Source organism: Triticum urartu, chromosome 2A (assembly GCF_056163025.1).
Source record: "Triticum urartu cultivar PI428250 chromosome 2A, HENAU_Tu73, whole genome shotgun sequence".
In the NCBI taxonomy this organism is placed as follows: Eukaryota; Viridiplantae; Streptophyta; class Magnoliopsida; order Poales; family Poaceae; genus Triticum; species Triticum urartu.
The window spans coordinates 196,154,324-196,173,648 of NC_141874.1; positions in this window are offsets into that span (position 1 = coordinate 196,154,324).

The following is a 19,325-nucleotide window of genomic DNA, read 5'->3' on the forward strand; positions in this document are numbered from 1 at the left end:
CTGAAAGCAGTAATTAAAGCAAACATGAGTACAAAGGTACTCAGCAAGTCTTACATCAGAACCTTCAATACATGCTCATTCTCAAGAAGGTGGTGGAGTTATTGCAGCAAGCCAGCTTTGACTCTTGGCTAAGCTATCCTACGAGACACCACTAGTAAATAGTTTTCGCACACGAGTCCACTAATCACCAACACAATACTCCACCAGGGATCCTCCCTCGTCATCCTACGAGAGAGCCATCCTCGGTAATCACACTTATCTTGAGTCTTTTAGTAGTAACCATTAACTTGTCTATGAACTGTATAGGCAACCAAGTAGTCCTTTACCGCGGACGCGACTATTCGAATAGTTTTATACCCTGTAGGGGTGTACTTCGTCACACATGTTTCCACCACTTAGCGTCTGCACACGACATGTGCTCGGCAGACTTCAAGCGAAAGCCGACGTGGGTGTAGACCACAACCTGACTAACCGCACAAGTCTCTAGTCCAGGTTTATCGCCTATTCGGGTTCCATCCGCAAGGAAATCCGGCCGGGGTGTCCTCAACGGCCCCAAACAATGTGTGTAGGGTTCCAAAGACACCAAACGGGCGACTCGGTACACCGTGCCATGGTGTATCTACCGCATCATAGCCCACCCCTAGGGTCAGCGCTACGCACGGCCACCAACACATAACCTACATACACCAGAAACTAGTTGCAACTCCTGGACAGAGGACAAGAGGGGTCAGTAAGTCGAGCGGGGTCATATTTCAGGGCCCAATGTGTGGTAGTAGCTGAATCTTAAATCACGCATACAGATCTCAGTTCTTATGGACGGCCTCAATGAAACAACCCACCATGTACTCCTACATGGCCTCTCATCGATACCTTTACCAGAACATGTTCAACACATCCCTCACATTACCGACATAATCATTTCACTCTAGCCCATCACCCAGATGAACCAGGCCTGACACAACTCTAAGCATAGCAGGCATAGCAAGGTAGGAAACACATACATGGCTGAATCAACTCCTAGACATGCTAGTGGGTTTCATCTAGTTACTGTGGCAATGACAGGTCATGCAGAGGATAAGGGTTCAACTACCGTAGCACACAGCAGTTTGAAATGTTGTTGTCTTAATGCAGTAAATGAGAGCAGAGGCGATAACATGGGCTTGTATCGATATGATCAATGGGGCTGCTTGCCTGATGGAGTGGTAGTAGGGTACTGCCCTTCAGTTGGATACTCGAAGATATCCTCGGAGGCAGAACCTACCACGAAAGACACCACAGAGTATAATCAACACATGGCAATATGCAACAATATGATGCATGCTATGACATGGCAAAATGATGTGTCGTGCCTAATGCAATGTGAAACAAGTTGAGATGGGTCCATTTGAATCAAATATTCAAATGAAAGCTTAAGCTCTTATGCATAATAAGTGTGTTAGCTTGTTTCACCTAAACAGCAAGGTTAAATTATTTTGTCATGCATGAAACCATTACAAATGGATAGATTGAATTTTTCTGATCATTTTTCATATATAATTTGTTTGATTTGGAGCTATGGTTGATTTTCTATGATTTTTAGAAGTTTTGGCTATTTTCTGGAATTTCCTATATAAAAATAAATCCAGAAAATGAATAATTGCGTCAGCACTGCGTCACTGTGACGTCGGCGAGTCAAAGGCGCCAGGGGCCAGTCAAACCTGAGTGATGGGGCCCACTGGTCCGTGACTCTGTGCACTAACTACGTTAGTTAGCCTAATTAACTGGGCAGGGCCCACTAGTCAGTGACTATACTAATTAAACTAACCTAGTTAGTTAGCACTAATAGAGTAATTAGTCGGGCGGGGCCCACATGTCACTGAGAGAGAGGGGAAGGTCAACCCGTGTCGGCAGAGTCAACCTTGCTGGTCAGCGGGTCAAAGCCTGCCGGCGTTTAGCCACCGGCGAGGCCAGACGCGGCGGTGCGCTGCGGGAATTGCCCACAGGGCACAATTTGATGCGCGGAGAGCAGCTACGGGCAGCTGGTGCTCGCCCGCATCCAGCCGTGGTGATGGCTTGGCCGAGGAGTGGCCGGAGCATCGCCGGCGACGAGCTTGGCGGAGGCCAAAGCTCGGGTCAGCTCGTGCACGTGGCTGTAGTGGCCTAGGTGATGCGGCGAAAACGCCTATAGCATCTGCGCGGCGCGGGGAGTGTGACGGGCACAAGCCCGTGACCAAATGGTCATCGGAGCATCGCCGGCGACGTGGTCAGGCGGCAGCGCGTTCGGGCACAAGAGGCGCAGCGTCTACGGTGTTCTAGGGGCGAAACTAAAGGTACGTCGAGGTTCAGTGACTCACTGAGAAGCCGCAGGGAGCGTCAGTGTGCTCGGGGAAGCTCGGGTGCGACGGATCGACGACGACGATCGACGGCGGCCGAAGGTTGAAGACGACGGTGGCGGGGACGATGCAGGGGCTCCGGCATCGCGCAGCTGGGCTGGTCGACGTAGTCGATGACGGCGAACCGTCTGGACACGATGAGAGGGCATGGGGACGACGTTGGACGCAGCTGCGGCGAGCAGCGGCGACGGTGACGTCTCGGGCGACGCCGGGGAGGGAGAGAGAGCAGCCAGAGGGGAGAGCGAGTGTCTGCGAGGTCGGGGAGAGAGAGGGGGTTCATCCCACGTCGACAGGGCGGCGAGGGAGTGAGGCAGGGAGGCAGGGTGGTGCGTGGCGCGCTGCTGTGCTCGCCGTTGAGCACCTGCTCGCCTCACTGGCTAGGCGAAGCAGCTGCGTGGAGCGGCTGCTGGGCCGGGCTAGCTAGGTGGGCCGGCTGGTGGACTTCCAGGTAAGCCTTTCTCTTTCTGCTTTCTGTTTTCTTTTTTTATTTATTCTTTAACTTTAAGGCTTTATTAGAATACTAAAATGTTTCCAAAAATCCTGAAAATAATTGTGGGCTCTGTTGGGATTATTCCTAACAGCCCTCACTTAAATCCAGAATTATTTGGGCATTTAAAATATTTTATGGTATTTAAATGCCCAAATTCAAATACTTATGATTTAATCCAAAAAAATCCAGAATGTCCTAGAAAGAGTGCACCATTTTTGCCAGGGGTTTTAGCCCAAACCAGAATTGATGAACATTTTGTGAAGGGCATTTTGGGTTCATTGAAACCAATTTTAGTAAACCCTAGTTGGTTTAAGGGGGTGCTGGGGGTTTTGTCATCCCCATTTCACCTTTCTGGAAAATTTAAATATGATGCAAGCACTCTAATGCATGAACTAGCTAGGGTGTGACATCTACTATTCATCCAGCCCTCCACCACACCACGGGGTCCTGTTCATCCAGAGGCAACGCCATCGCTCATTGTTCATCCACCCCCCCCCCCCCCCCCGCAACGCTCACTGTTCATCCCATCGATCGGCTTCAGTTAGCAGCAGTAGCCAAGGAATCGCTCGATCGGGTTCAGTTAACAGCCATCGATCGATCGCTTGGGTTCAGTAACGCGTAGCCTGCAGTGCAATCGCTCTGGTTCAGTTAGAGCCCAACACCTCACTCAGGTTCAGTTAGAGCCAACGCCTCGCACACACGCGCGCACGTGTACGAGAGAAACATGCATCGCTCGGCCCCCGACCTCCCACCATAACCGGGAACTCCCCGAAATTTTCCTCCGCCTCACTTCTACCACGGTTTTTTCCGTCATGGATGGCCCAAAGAATGTCATGCAGCTACATCTCTGGCCCGCCCAGGACAAAAAGCCCATTTTCTGTCTTGATTTTTTGTCATAGAAGTAGGAGCCCACCACATGTATGATGATACCGGGTTTTGTCACAATTATCGTCATAGAAGTGTCATATGTATGACAGAAAAAAAATTCGTTCGGCCCAAAATGTCACGGATGTGTCTTTTCTTTGTAGTGTCATCAATCACTTATGACGAGGCAGGCAGGCAAGGGGAGTTCCCGTCATTTAAAGAATGCAGCGTCAGCCTCCCGACATGATTCTCAAGAAACAGAAATGCTACATGAAGATAGTGAATGTAGCTCTGTAGTTGATTACAGCATTTCCCCTACACTAGCATCGCAGGTGCTTGCTCTAACTTGGCAGCGTGATATGTGGTTGCATGTTGCATATGGTGTCTAGATTGTAATTCTTCCAATCTGGTTAAACTGCATGTGCTAGTCTACTTAGCTTATACATTATACCTGTTAATGTGACATGCCTTCCTGTATTAAGTACATAGTACATCTGTCTATTAAGCATGTCCTTACATAAAACTATTGTTTTTTTGTATCCCGCATCAATCAACATGACGAGACACCATTAGTATATGCAGTGCGATATTAGTTGCATCTTTCATATGATTTATAGCATGCGCTGCTTCTAATTTGTTGAAATTCCATTTATGATGTGACGCTTTTAACTTGGCAGAGTATTATTGGTTGCATCTTTCATGTGGTGTCTAGCTTGCACTGCTTCTTATCTGCTGGAATGGTTTCTGCTTAGTTTACACAAACAGTTGTGAACGCGCCATGTCGTCCTGTTTTTCGTACATATTCCATCCTGGTATCATGTGTTTGCCTTACATCAAAGTAGTGATTGTCAGTATCATGCATGAATTAGTTCTGAAGAGACAATTTTATTGCTTTTTCTTGTCGGTTTTACTTGACAGTTCAAAATCGATAAAGCGGAAGGAAGTTAGCAAGGCAGCGGATAAAGGTGCTCCTTCCGAACGGAGGGCCTCTACAGTTTCTACTCCTCCACACCCCCAAGATGATTTCCAAGACAACACATGCATAGACACTCAACAAAGCTGTGTTTATGATGAGCACGTCTCCCCTAGTGCAGCATCACCGGTGCTCCCTCTAACTTGGCACTATTATACGTGGTTGCATGTTATGTGTGATGTCTAGCTTGTATTGCTTCTAATTTTGTTGAATTCCATCTGCTTACTTTACACATTATACTTGAGTAAGACATGTGTTCCTGTTTCTAGAATATACAATATCTGTCTATCACACCATGTTCTTATATCATATTACTACTGTTGTGTAACCTGCAACAATCACTTATCATAAGACACGTTTGACTTCGGAGTGTGATATAGGTTACATCTCACATTCTTTTCTAGCTTGTACTACTAATTTGTTGAAATGGCACTTATGACGAGGCAGTTTTAACTTGGTAGAGTGATATTCGTTGCATCTTTCATATGGTGTCTAGCTTTCATTGCTTCTAATTTGTTGAAATGCCTTCTCCTTAGTTTACACGTCATAAGCTATGAATATGCAATGCTGTGAATATGCAATGGCACTAATGACGAGAGACCTCTAACATGGTAGTGTGATGTTGTTTGCGTCTTGCATATGATTTATTTCTTGTACTGCTTCACATTTCTTTAAACGCCATTTATGATGAGACACTGTTAACTTGGCACAGCGATATTTGTAGCATCTTTCATATGGTGTCTACCTTCCATTGCATTGCTTCTAATTTGGTGAAATGTCTTCTTCTTAGTTTACACATCATAGTTCTGGTTATATTTTCCGTCCTGTTTTTCATACATATTACATCCTCCTATCATGTGGTTGTCTAACATCAAAGTTCGGTTCGTCTGCATCACGCATCAATTTGTTCTGAAGAACTAAATTGTTATTCTTTTTTTTGTCGGCTTGACTTAACACGACACAGAGAAAGAGGAAGAAACACAGAATGGCAGGGAATGAGAAGCGGATGAATCCTAAAGATTCTGCTGGTACTGATGGTGCAATAGAAGGTCAAAGTCCAGCAGAAAATTCTACAAACACGGCATCCCCAAACAGAAAAAGACAAACAGACACAAATAGCAGCCACCAAACAAGCAGAGACAGGCCTAGTTCTTGCAACACCTACCACAGTACTACCAGCTGCACGACGTACTCGTGCGTCAACTGAGCAAGCAGCACGTTCCCAAGCTCCCTTGCCACCTGACACTACTTCCCAAGCACTCTTGACACAAGACGAGTTGGCAATATCAGATGAACCTTGTGAGCTTCAACAGCAAGAAGGTAGTTGCTGGAGTCAAGTTACAGTTGCATGCTTCTTTATATGTAGTCTCACAGTTTGATGTACACTAACACTTCCTATGTTTGTTGTTGGACTAGCACCTAGGCGCAAGAGGAAACAAACATCAGGGATAATGCTCGATAGGTTAACTAAATCTAGAGGAGGAAGAATGGAGATCCATTTTGAGGCAGGTTTAAGAAGGCCACGTGATGCTACAGAGTCAGCCAAGTTAGTATCAGAGGCAGCGGTTGCTGTTAGGTGTCATGTATGTATCCTCCCAACATGGATTCAGTACAGGAATGACAAAGACGAAACCCAGTTCAACACCTTCCTTGACCATTTATCTGTAAGTATGGTTATGTATGGAAACTAGTAATATCGTCTTGCTCTGTCCAATACTTTCTAGGTTGCTGATAATGAGACTCCCATAATTTTCAACAAATGAGGTTCAAGTTGGATAGCCAAGATGATGCATCCAGACAAGCTTGCACCCATGTTTTCAAGTCTGCTCTGCGAAAGTATCGGTATAACTTGAGGAAAACTCACTTTGAAGGCAAGGCTAATAGTGAACTTACCCAAACATCTCCAGTCGAAAATATATCTGATGAAGACTAGAGAGGCCTCGTTAAACACTGGTCCGATCCGAAGTATCAGGTACATTATATATATATGTTATCAGATCACATGTTGAAGTCCTATTTACGCATGTGCCATACAAATCTATCTTCTTGTAGGTGAACTGTTCAAAGAACAAGGCCAACCATACGAAAGTGAAATTCCAACAGACGACAGGATCTCGTAGCTATATTGCACACTGCGAGGCTCTTGTAATTATCTTCTGTTTCACTCTTTTCGCTGTACCATATTATCAGATCTATATTGACTTGTTCCAAATGCAGAGGAAAGCCCGCAAGGACGAAAAAGTACCTGAACCAAATGCTGTGGAAATCTTCAAGGACTGTCACACCAGTAAGAAGAAGGGCATGACTACACTAGTCAAAGCCGCTATTGTAAGTCCTTAATCCTCATGCCTTTTAACTACTACTTACTCTGACTTGTGCCTTGAACTGCATGTTTTGTAGCCAATGTCTATTACTCTTTTCAATTTTATACACAATTATCTTAGCGTATCATTGCACCTTACAAGGTTTAAAAGAGACGAGTGATGTTCCTTTCATCTTGACCCGTAATCTAGTTCTGTGCTGGACTTGCCCACACAACGTTACAATTGCCTGTTTGTCTGTTCTCAGTTGTTTTGTGATACGAATGACATCATACTATGCTTACCGTATTATAAATTTCGTCTCTTCATCCTTAGCCCTCAATACAATGTGAAGAAATAGACAATACATTAGCGATGGTACATGGTCATATGTTTGGAACCTGGTTTTATTATGTACTTTGCAATAAAATACAACTAATATTTTACATGGGTTCACCAGAATAAGTTCTGTATATAGACCAAAACTATTTTGTTTGGTTTTGATGCCTCCTTAATATAGACCGTTAACAGGCTTTTCATGGGCCAGCCCGTTAACTTTTGACCAAGTCAAACGGGCCGGCTTTGTAAGCTAAATGGGTCGCTGTTGGGCCGTGCCACATGTCGACATATCATAGGCGCCTATCTGACCCACTGACGAGCTGACACGTGTTTCGTCCGGCCAATAAGAATTTTACACGTGGAAATTTCCCATTGGTCGGGGCTGTTAACGGGTTATCGGATCCAAAACCCGACCCGATAGCTTAACGGCGTTCTGTTACGGTGGATGCCACGTGTTGGTCACCCTTGACGAAAGCACTTCTGTGATGCGCGATTTATCGTCATGGAAGTGGACACTTCCGTGATGATAATTTTGGTAATGTCATGGAACACTTCTACGATAGCACAGGTATGACTATCTTGATTCTGTCATAAATTTGTCATGGATGTACATGCATGACAAAAAAGCAACCTACTACGACAAACACGTATCATCACAGAAGTGTATTTTTTTGTAGTATCATATATGAGAAGATGGGCGTCGGAGAGCCACCAGGGGGCCCACGAGGTAGGGGGCGCGCCCTAGGGGGGGCGCCCCCACCCTCGTGAGTAGGGTGTTGGCCCCTTGGCCTTCATCTTTGGCGAGGATTTTTCTTTATTTGTTTTAAGATGTTCCGTGGAGTTTCAGGACTTTTGGAGTTGCGCCGAAAAGGTCTCTAATATTTGCTCCTTTTCCAGCCCAGAATTCCAGCTGCCGGCATTCTCCCTCCTTATGTAAACCTTGTAAAATAAGAGAGAATAGCCATAAGTATTGTGACATAAAGTGAAATAACAGTCCATAATGCGATAAATATCGATATAAAAGGATGATGCAAAATGGACGTATCAGTTGACAGGTAGGGCGGTTGTGTCACGTCTGATGGAAGTTACACATCTGCCCCTATTTAAAATATAAGCCTACATCAATTTCGGATGAGGAGAGTATGTTTTGCAGCCCACCGTGTATGAATGGGGAAATGGAGGAAGAGACACATGTCTTTCGGATGAGCTTGAATCAAATGTGCTTTGCCGCCCACATTTGGCGCGCACTGTGTCTGAATGGGCTTAGAGGCCGTCGTGTCATGTCTGATTGAAGTTACTAGTCTACCCCTATCGACAGCAGTGTAAATCCTGTCGATAAGGATGTCAAGTGTCAGGGGTAGACAGTAATTTCCATCTCGCAAACACTTGCTTCGAGAAGCCCACAAATTATAGTGGGTGTTTAGCCGCTTCGTTCAAAACTTGGGAGAATTAGCAGTCACGTTTGCCCTAGGACCTGGCAAACTAAATTCAAATCCAATTTGTATTCAATTACGAATATCCACAGATAATTATACATTTTGTTCTTTATTTCTTCAAAATCACAATAAAGATTTATTCCACCTTTATATATGATTATGATTTAGAAATGCCGTGATGTTCGAATTCAGTAGGTTGGATACACTCTGAGTCAAACAGTTATTTCATCCAATACAATATGCTCACACGACAAATAGTTCACCTTATGTCAATCATACAAGTTCTGAGAATTACCTCGCCTAAAAATTCGGATCATTTCAACACATGGACAACATAGGGGGTCTTTCAACATAATCCATTCAGAGACATGACACAACATGCAAGTACAATAATCTAATGAAAATTTGAACTGGTATCTAAAGAAGAACCGGGATTATCTTGGGCTTTAGATAGCAGAAACAGCAGGACCTCCTCTGTCTTGAAATGCAACATTCTTACTTCCTCCAATTTCTTGGGTTGCTTGCATAATGCGTGCCGCTAATTCCATAATTTCCAGCCTCAAGATAAATATTACCTCATTCATGGCAGCCACAACATCTCTTTCTGCCTCTAGTAGAGCCTCAATCACTATAATATCTGTTCTCAGACAGCTCTCCGGCGGTGTTGCCTCTGAACTGCTACCATCTGGTAACATGGATGGCGCACTGCTTCACAAATAGATTCTGGGGTTGTACATTGTGTCCTAGTGTGAACGGCATCCTGAAAGGTTTCCGCTAGACATCAGTAAGAGATAGTTACCGTATGATCCAGGCAGTAAGCTTACATGGTAAACGACGGACGAATTATTGCCGAGCATGGCAAACTATATTTAAATGGTTCGAAGCAGCATCAGCCGAAAAGAAATTAAAATGGTAAGATGAAACTAGGGATGTAAGTGGCAAACAAACGAAATCCGCCAGTCCCATCTAGTTAGTTTTTGCTACCTCCCTAGTTCATTTTCCTCAAAAAAAACAACAACTCTTTTGAACTATCATACCACTAGTGGACTTTAATCGGGATTAAACCGGACCCAATTGACATCCCTAGTTGAAAGGGAGTGTACAACCGCTATATTTAAGTTTCCAAGGCACCTAAGCAGTTCAAATAATCTGAGAAAGCACTTAACAGTGTGGCCTCATATAAACTACGACGACAGTGATGTGATGAAGTTGAGAGAAAAGTTAAGGACTCAAATGAAATAGGCATGCATTTCTTTACGATAGTACAATAGGCATTGCTGACATATTGGCCAACTCAGGTATAGCGTAACAACAATAAGCGTTCGAATCAAGCAATACAGCAAAGCAGACAACTGAACTATTTGTAATTCGGTAGGATTACATGTTGAGGGCACAAGCCAAGAAAGCAGCCCACTCGCATTACATTTCACATGTACTAAAACACACTGGCTTACCATATGTTGCTGTGAAGCCTAGGTGTTGTTGCAATGTTCTTTGAAGATATCGTCAGCATCCCGTGGTTGCAAATCAAGTTGTTGTAGTTTATTCTGCACCATCTAATTAGGTAAAATTAACTTTAATCGCATGCACTGGTCCGAATTGATCATCAATGGTTCATCTAAACTAATGAAAGAAGGGTGTGTGCATACACGACAATACTCCCTCCAATTCTTTTTACTTTGCGTATAACTTTTTCTCGGTTTTCTCGTATTAGTCTCCTCATTGCCGATTCCTAGCGCCGGTTTCCTTTTGTGCCCCGCCCCATCCGCCTCTGCCCTAATTTATTGGCAAATTAGTCCAGAAAAATTAAACCAGTGCCCTCCTTGGTATGCGGGTCAAGAGTTATGGGCAGAGTAAATAGAATCGGAGGGAGTATATCTGCTTCCCTCTATTTTTATGCTTGTTTAAGGTGCCAGCCCCAAAAGAACAAATATTTTGCTTGATGGGGTTGGCGGCTCCATAATTAATAGAAGCATCAAATTAGTCATGCAACTTGGGAAGATCAAGAACACACAAACAAGTAATGAACAGAGGCTCGGAGCAGTGATGTAATAGCTAGCATCAGAAAATGTAGGGTAAAACAAACAAAAAGCAGTGGAACCACATGCTAGTTTACTGATGTGTAATTAAGCACAGAGAACATTAAGCAGTCTGATGGAACCAACAGGTGGCATCAGAACAAAACTAAAGCATATTAACTATATGTGCACTGGTATGTAATTTAGCACATGTAACATGTTCACTGCCAGAAGTATCGCCCTACAGGTGCAAGCAGAATAACGTGTCTCAGGAAAAACTGAATGATGCCCTGAAGAAATTCAAAGGTGCGGTGCTTATGCTAGGAAAGTGAACGTAGGGACCGGTCGTTGGATAATAGCACCGGATTCTCAGCGGCGTATGGGTATCGTTGTCATACTTTATAGCTAAGGATCGTCGATGGTGCTCGTGTTGCGGTTGAGTTTGGGCCGGCTGTCACCGTCGCTGAAGCGGCTCCGGTGCTACGGTTGTGGCGCCTGACGACATACAAGAAAGCTCATCTGTGGTAAGTGAACAGTTGCACGATAAAGATAAAAACCGAAGGAGTACAAATCGAAATAACCTAATGAGGCTACGGCGTCGGTAAAGCAGGGCCGGTGGAGTTGAATATGGTGTCCGTGGAGCGGGTCCGGTGAAGTGGACGAAGGCTTCGGCGGGCGCGTGCTACAATGCTTTCGGTGAGGCGGATCTGTTGCGGCGGACGAGGGCTAGTATGAAGGGCCAGTGAAGGGGCAGACGAGGGAGTCAGTGAAGGGCCTACGCTGTGGTGGACGAGGGCGCCGGTTAAGCAGATCCGGTGCGGTGGACCATGATGGAGGTCAAGGAGGTCTGGATCGGTGGACAAGCTAGTCACTGAAGCGGCTCCGGTGAAGTGGTGAGTTGGCAGTTGGGGGTTCCAAGGTGCGGAATGTAGATCCGGCGGGGTGTGAGGTCCACCGCTGCGGCGGAGGACTAGATTCGGCAGCTTGCCGTGGTTGGGGGGCGTCGGGGAGGGGAAGGGGAGGGGCTCTGGGGAAGAATGTTGGGCGAAAAGAGGGGAAAACAATGGAGTTACCAAAGCAGCCCTCTTCCGTTGATGTGGCAGGGGTAAAACAGGAATATCGCAGGGCTAAACTTTCGGGCGCGTGATATTTCGATGTGAGCGGGAAGTTTGAAATCTTTTGGCACCTAAAATTATAAGTATTCTACTCTCATACGGCCGACTATGATATCATGGCCGACAATTTGTTTGTTTTGCACGCAAAAAAATACGAAACTTAGATTGTCCATTCAATTCAAATATGGATCATTGAGCTACTACAAGCAAATACCATCATACGGTCCAATTCAAATGAAATTCCAAATGTGTTTATCCTAAATATGATGACAAAAGCAAAAATGTGTATGTGTATGAATAAAGTGGATGATTATAAAGTTTGAAGATGCCCGTATGTGTATATCTCTAGGTTTGATATATGAATTTGAAATCACGAAATCCTGGCTTAAAAAATGTACCTCCGTTTAAATGAATTACAAAAGCTAATGATGGAGTCGAATTCCAAAATTCCAATCTTAGGTTTGTAATTCTCGTTCATCAAGGTATATCACGCATGTTCAAAAGTATCGTTACCTCATAGTACAAACTGTGAAACAAATTGATCAACCATGAGTGCACAATATCTCAATTACGCTAAGGTCCCTCAAATATAGACACCTCACTCTTTATCTGAAGTCAACCCCCCCACCACACACACACACACATAGAGAAGTCGTTCTCTCCCCCAAACACCAACACACGAGCACATGAACACCCCTCTCTCTTGTAAAGTTCGGACCCCAACATAGGTCTCTATCACTTTGTCTCTCGGGCATGCACACATCTCTTCCCTCACTCTCTAGGTCTCCCGCTATCTCTCTTACCCAAGCACACACACTATGTAGAGTGTATATTTCCCATACACACAAAACGTCGCCCCCAAACGTCTATCTCCCTAGTTATGTGGTTCTCGCGCACTCACCTCACACACCACCCCCACCGCAAACAAGCACACTTTGTCTCCTTGTGCACCACTCTCCTCTTTCTATCTCTCCCACATGCGGACCCGCCCCAGCTCCTTCCCTGTATACATATATGTCGTGACTCTTTGCATAGCTCCCTAATGTATAATCGTTCTCGATTTCGCACATTGTTCTCTACACCATCTATTCTAGCTCTCTCATGAAGTCCCTATCACACACATGATGACTCGCTTCCCTTGCGTCTCCGTTCATAGGCCAATTTCGGACAACATCAACATTGTCTCCCTATCTATACGCCATTTATGGACACAAACGACCCCTCTCGCCCCTCTCTTCCTCTCTCTCTCTCTCTCTCCGGTGCTAGCTCTCTCTTTCTCTCGCTCTCACACCCCTCTCCCCCACACACACCCGATGTCTCTTCCAAATAGTCTGCTCCCCCCACCCGCACCCATGCTATCTTGCTACTACACATGTCACACCATTCCACCTTCCCTTATACTAGGTTTACATCATCAGTGGTCTCTCTACTCCACATACACTCTCTCCCTCTCACACATAAACGCGTGCACAAACACACAGACACGCACAAACACCCATTTACCTGGATCCTCATCTCTCCTCATGTCTGCATGTGTATCTCACACACTCACTCTCTAATTATGTATATGTGTCTCCACGTTACACAACACAAAGCCCCATGTACATGTCTCTCTCTATCGTCCACACACATAGACACAAAGAATCTGTTATCATTGCCTCAGTCTAACATATCACACTTGCACTCTCTCTCTCTCTCTCTCTCTCTCTCTCTCTCTCTCTCGCAAACACGCTCAACAAGGGTTTCCCTGTGAATAACTTACCGTCTATTCATGAACTGTTGTGGCAGCATGGCGAAATGGAGACGTGAAAAAGAATAAATCTACACATGCTTAGACCACCTAGTATGACTACTAGGACTAGATCAAGCCAAAAAGCGCACCGCCGTCACCCCCTCCTTGTTGGCGACAGGAAAATCTTTGTTTTACACAGTCGAGAAGTCATCATGCTAAGGGCCCACATGCCGAGGCGTTGAATAGAATGTAGATGCTAGTTTATGGAAGCAAGTATCGATAATACATTTGTATCTCCATACTTATATTTCTTCTCTTATAAAAAACCGAGTTGGTGATGATGGTACGTGTGCCATCTTGCAATATAGACCGTCCGATCTATATCTGACGGATGGAAATTAAACTAAAAGATACCCGCACCCCTCTCCACATTTGCAGACAAGGCCTTCCCTCGTTCATCCTTATCTCCAACAAACCTCATTGTTGAGAAATTAAGAAAGGAAGCCTCTCGGACAAACTGGCCTGGTGGCCGCTGCCGGCGTCGTCAATCCCCATGCCTCCGCTCAGTTCGACCACCAACCACCACCACACCCCACTCCTTTTCACCTTATCTCATATTTCTCGAGATATCATTAGTTTTTACACATGGGATTACTCCCGCAAGGGTCAACCACAACAAGTGTTTTATAAAAAAATGCATCTTGATGTTCCGTACAATGCACGGATCTTGCTAGCACTCCTATACAAGACTAAGTTAGGGATGCTGGTGTGTCTGCCATCCGTCGTTTCTGACCATTAGATCTACATCTAACGATTGTGAGGTAAGTTGTTGCCTTTTCTCACCAACATCCCACTTGTCTACCAATTTGCAGAAAAACTCATAATTACTATCTTAAAACCAACCACATCCCTCCCTGACCTCACCAAAATAGCCCAAGGAATATATTCTAATTGAAACATAATATATCTGTAGTGACATATGTATATCAAAATTAGAGTGTTTTGTACCAAGTTTGTGAATAAGTATTATTCTAATTATGATTCATTGCAACGGACATGAACATTGCTAGTATTTCCAACCATGCATTTCTTTTCCTAGTATTCCATAGTTTTGAGTTTTCCATCAAGATATTAGTCACTCATGGTTGATATTTACTTTCAATCATGTACACATATGCACTATGTAACTAGCCTTGCTTATTGGCTTCCAAAGCTTAACTTTCACTCCTACTTACAATATGTAGAGTATTTAACAAAAAACTACCACTTTCAACCAGCCCTAGGAGGAATCTATTATCCAAAAAATAGCAAAAACCTACCCAGAATTTCTTAATCCACGCCAAAAACTACCTAGTACTCCTACCGATTAGGTTCGTTTAAACCCATTTATGACAGGGTTGGCCCACATGTCCGTGCTGACGAGGCAACTTAAACCAACACATTTTGTTTGACCGTTGACACGAGGGACCCACATCTGACCTTCTATCCTATTATTCCCCCTCAAATCATTATTTTTCCTGAACATTACTTCAAACAGTATTGATGCGTGTACGTCGGTGGCGCCGGTGACGGGCGAGTTGGCCGCCGCTCCGCTGGACGGGCCGGACGCTGCGCTGGTCTCTGCATGGGTTGGCAGGCTGGCCCGAGCGTGACTCATGAGCAAGCAAGCCGCCGCGCTGGCCTTCACTCGAGCCAGATGGCTGGCCTTAGCGCGGTGCGTGAGAGCAAGCCGCCACGCTGCCTTGCCAATCTAGCTAGCAAACCTTGCAGACAAGCAGCTGGACGGAGCTATCTTGGCTAGCTAGCGGCCGCGAGCGCCGGACGGAGCTGGCATCCGGGCTGCCGCAACATGGGCTCCGCACCGCCGGCGGTTTTGACCTTGCCTTCTGCCGGCGGCGGTAGCTGCGTCCCATGGCCGAGGATGACTAGGTGGTGGGATGGAGGTAGGAGGTCACTCGAGGATTTTTGTTGGTAAGAGCATGTACAATGGTTGATAAGGTAGTCTTATCTTAAGTCTGCCACGTATGCAAGTGGTAGTAGTTTCTTGGAATTTTAGTGGTTTCTTGCATTATTAGAGCAAGTACAATAGAGCTGAGTCAGCGGGCTATAAGAAATAAACTACCACTACATGTTGTCTATAAGATGGGCTGTAGATGACATGGCACTGGCTTATAGCCAGCAGCTGGCTATACTATTAACCATGCTCTTAGGGGTTTCTTGTAAGGAACAATGTACGTACTACTAGCGACAAAAGGCGATTCTAGGTTGCGTTGTACTCCAACGAGTACTACTAGTGGTCGCGGGAGTGTATACCTTGTTTTGTGGGTTCGATCCCGGCCGAACGCATGGCGGCCTTTTTTAAAAAATAGTACTACTACACTTCACTGCGAGCCAATATTTTACACGGGTAGTTTGAGTTTTGAAGTCAAACGGACGTGCGGCCCCACAATCTGGGTGCACTGGACAGCCTAGCCACGTGAACGGGTTTTCCTTCCCAGCATCCCGTGGCTCGCGTGCTCGCCCTAGCCGCACCTTGCTTGCAGCTTCCAGCTAGTAGCATATTTAAACTAGTGCCTCCCAATTAAGCCCGAGGAGCCGGAAAAGCCAGGCGGGGCATTGGGAATTGTGTAATATGGCTCTGTATGTAAAGTGCTCTACTACTACTCTGTAGCTTGAGGCGTTGCATGCATGGACTTCACTCCATTATCGTCTCTACTATAAAAGAAATTCCTCTTGCCATGTTTTTTTAAACAGAGGCAAAAGCTTTGCTTCATCTCATTCATAAAGAAGGAACTACTAACAAAGTTCGACGAGATCCATTACACCTCCACAAATGGAAGAGAAAAGCCTAGTCTCGCTATATCAAATAACTCAAATGTTCTGCCCCCGTAGTAACCGTCGCTGATAAACAGGCTGCTAGTGTGTGCATGAGAGGAGCGGCTGAGTAGGCTAGCTATGTGAGAGGAGCGGCTGAATAGAGCACCGAGAGTACCCACTAGAGAACAGTAGTACCCTCCACTTCCAACTGTAGCTCCTTGGCCCTGAGATTCAAGAGTTCAAAACTAGTGCACTATACTAGACTAGACTAGAAGTACAGTACATCGCACTACTAGTTGAGAAAAGTAGTACTAGTACTGCTACAGTACAAGTACGTACTCCTCTGTCACATAATGTAAGACGTTTTTTGACACTAGTTGGCGTGTACAAAAAATGGCAAAAACATACCAAAAATTTCTCAATCCACGCCAAAAACTACTACCTAGTGCCAAAAATTTCTTACTAGTGCTATTATTTACAGTATAATGCAATCCCATAACGTTCCATAATCCCTTTCTTTCAAAAAATCACTTCTGGAGAGAAGATTGCTATCTCCACGCGAGCTTCTCATAGGCCAGCGCCACCGCATGCAGTCATGTGAGAGAGAGGGAGACATCCATGCAGCATGCAGAGAGAGGCGAACGCGGGCGGACAGCCAATGGGCTGCATGGGGCATTTATAGCTGCTAACTCCTCCCATCCATGCGCCAGGGGTATTTCCATCCAGAAAGCATGCAGCGAGCCCCTGCCTTGGTATCCGGGTCTGCTCTTATGCGCAGAGTAAAAAGAATCAGAGGGAGTACTAGTAAATAATAGCCTCACCCCTTCGCTGAGGAACGATCTACAGTTGGAAGGGACGAGGCCATGCGGTTACTACACTCTTATCTTTTCCTCGCTAGTTCCCCTCCCCCAGAAGAGAAGGCAGTTCGTCGCTGCTCCCATGGATTCGCTAGGCGGTTCTCCTCCTCGTCGGGCTGGGAGACCTTGGACGACGATCCTGTGGGAGAAATCGCACGCCGCTGCGATGTCCTCACTGCCGCAAGACTCGATGCTTCCTGCACCATCTTTTTCAAGACGCTGATTAAACAGGCCATGCTTGTTGGTCTTCCATGCATCCTCGAGGAGAAGGTTCTTCTATGGGACAATCCTTCAAACAGTCCACCGCTCCCTGGCCATGGTTGCACGTTGAGTCCGCTAGAGTTGCCGACATTGAGAGGTAGTCGGATTTTGTCCGATGAGCAGGTCAATAATGGAGTTTGATCATGTAGTACATAGTTATTCCATTTCCATCCTGTAATTTCTCCACTGCCCACCGTCTTATATATAGGTCTGGGTTGGTGCCAACGAAGATTGGCTTGCATACCTCCGGCCGGATACCACCATTATTTTGCACAACATCCACAGCAGTGCGGCTGTTCCGGTAGACCCCTTCTCCACCATTGGGATCAGCCTTCCGGATTGGCTAGGCAAGAATACGTATGATGATGCCTACATGAGATTGAAGAAGATAACAATTGCGGACCTACTGACAAAGCGACGCGGCTACGACGATTACTATCTCATCGCGGTGTTCGACATAAGGATTACCATCAATGCAGGAGGCAGTAATGGCCAAGGCTGGCGCATGTTGGCGGCAGCAGATTTGTACCCCTACACGTTCGAAGACGCTGTGTGCCATCTAGGCCGCATCTTCGCAGTGACAAGCCAGGGGACTTGTTTCATATGGTTGACATCCTACGGTACGGGAGATTACAAAAGGAATGCACAAACCATCATTTGCATCCCTAATGGCACTCCATTATTTTGCAGGGACTAGTCATCCCCCGATCAAAATAAGATCGCCGATCCTGGATGTGCATTTGCATCCGCGATTCGGTCTAACTTGGAACCTTGTAGCTGACTTTGGCACATTGGGATCAACTATCTTAGCAGTCGTTACCCATGGTACCACTGATGTGCAACATGGTCACATAATGTACCGCGATCGGACCGTCACCATCTACCCAAGTATTCCATTTTTAACCCTCTTGCCTTCTCTTTCATTGTTGTACTAGTAGTATACTTTGTAGTACTAGTAGGAGTACTTTTTACCTTGGAGGATGCGTATAGATAGCTAGGCCCTTGAAGACTTGAACCCACTAGCTGCCACCATTTTTTTTCCATGTCTTATTATCTCATCCATGTAGCCAAGAGTGGCTATATATAATAAGCCGGTCATTTTACTTCCTCTATACCGGAGTAGTACTATTTGCTGCACAGTATTACTGACCGCCACATTTGAGCACAACATTATTATGCATGGACCTTGACAATGTACGTCACCATGTGTCCAGATCTGGGATGCCGCGTGTACCAGATGAACGGTGCCGAGTTCGACCCCCATGATGCTACGTGGGTGCCGAGGAACACTCTTGGAGAGTACTCGCTTTTCATCGGGGACAGCTACCCCATTGTGAAGCGGATGCCACCTTCCATGCACAACAAGGAAGGCATGCCGTTCATGAAGCATGGTTGTGTCTTCAGTGCGCACTGCTGGATGAACGACATGCTGGGACACGCTATCCCTGATTTATGCCGCTTCAGCTTGGATGAGTCTCAATCGTGTGGAATCGGACTAGAAAGCTGCGACAATGATTCCCGTTGCCCACCGCTATGGATCGTGCCATCCATGAAGAACACCTAGGACTGAAACTTGGAGGAGGACATGTAGCCCATCTATAACGTGTATGTGGAGTACGGTAATTGTGAACGGTAGCGCTGTGAATATATGTAGACTAGTCGTGCACAAATTTATCACATGAGTTGGAGATGAACTTGTGTGGCATACTGGCATTTGTCCTTTAGAATTCATTACTAGTAAATGTGTTATG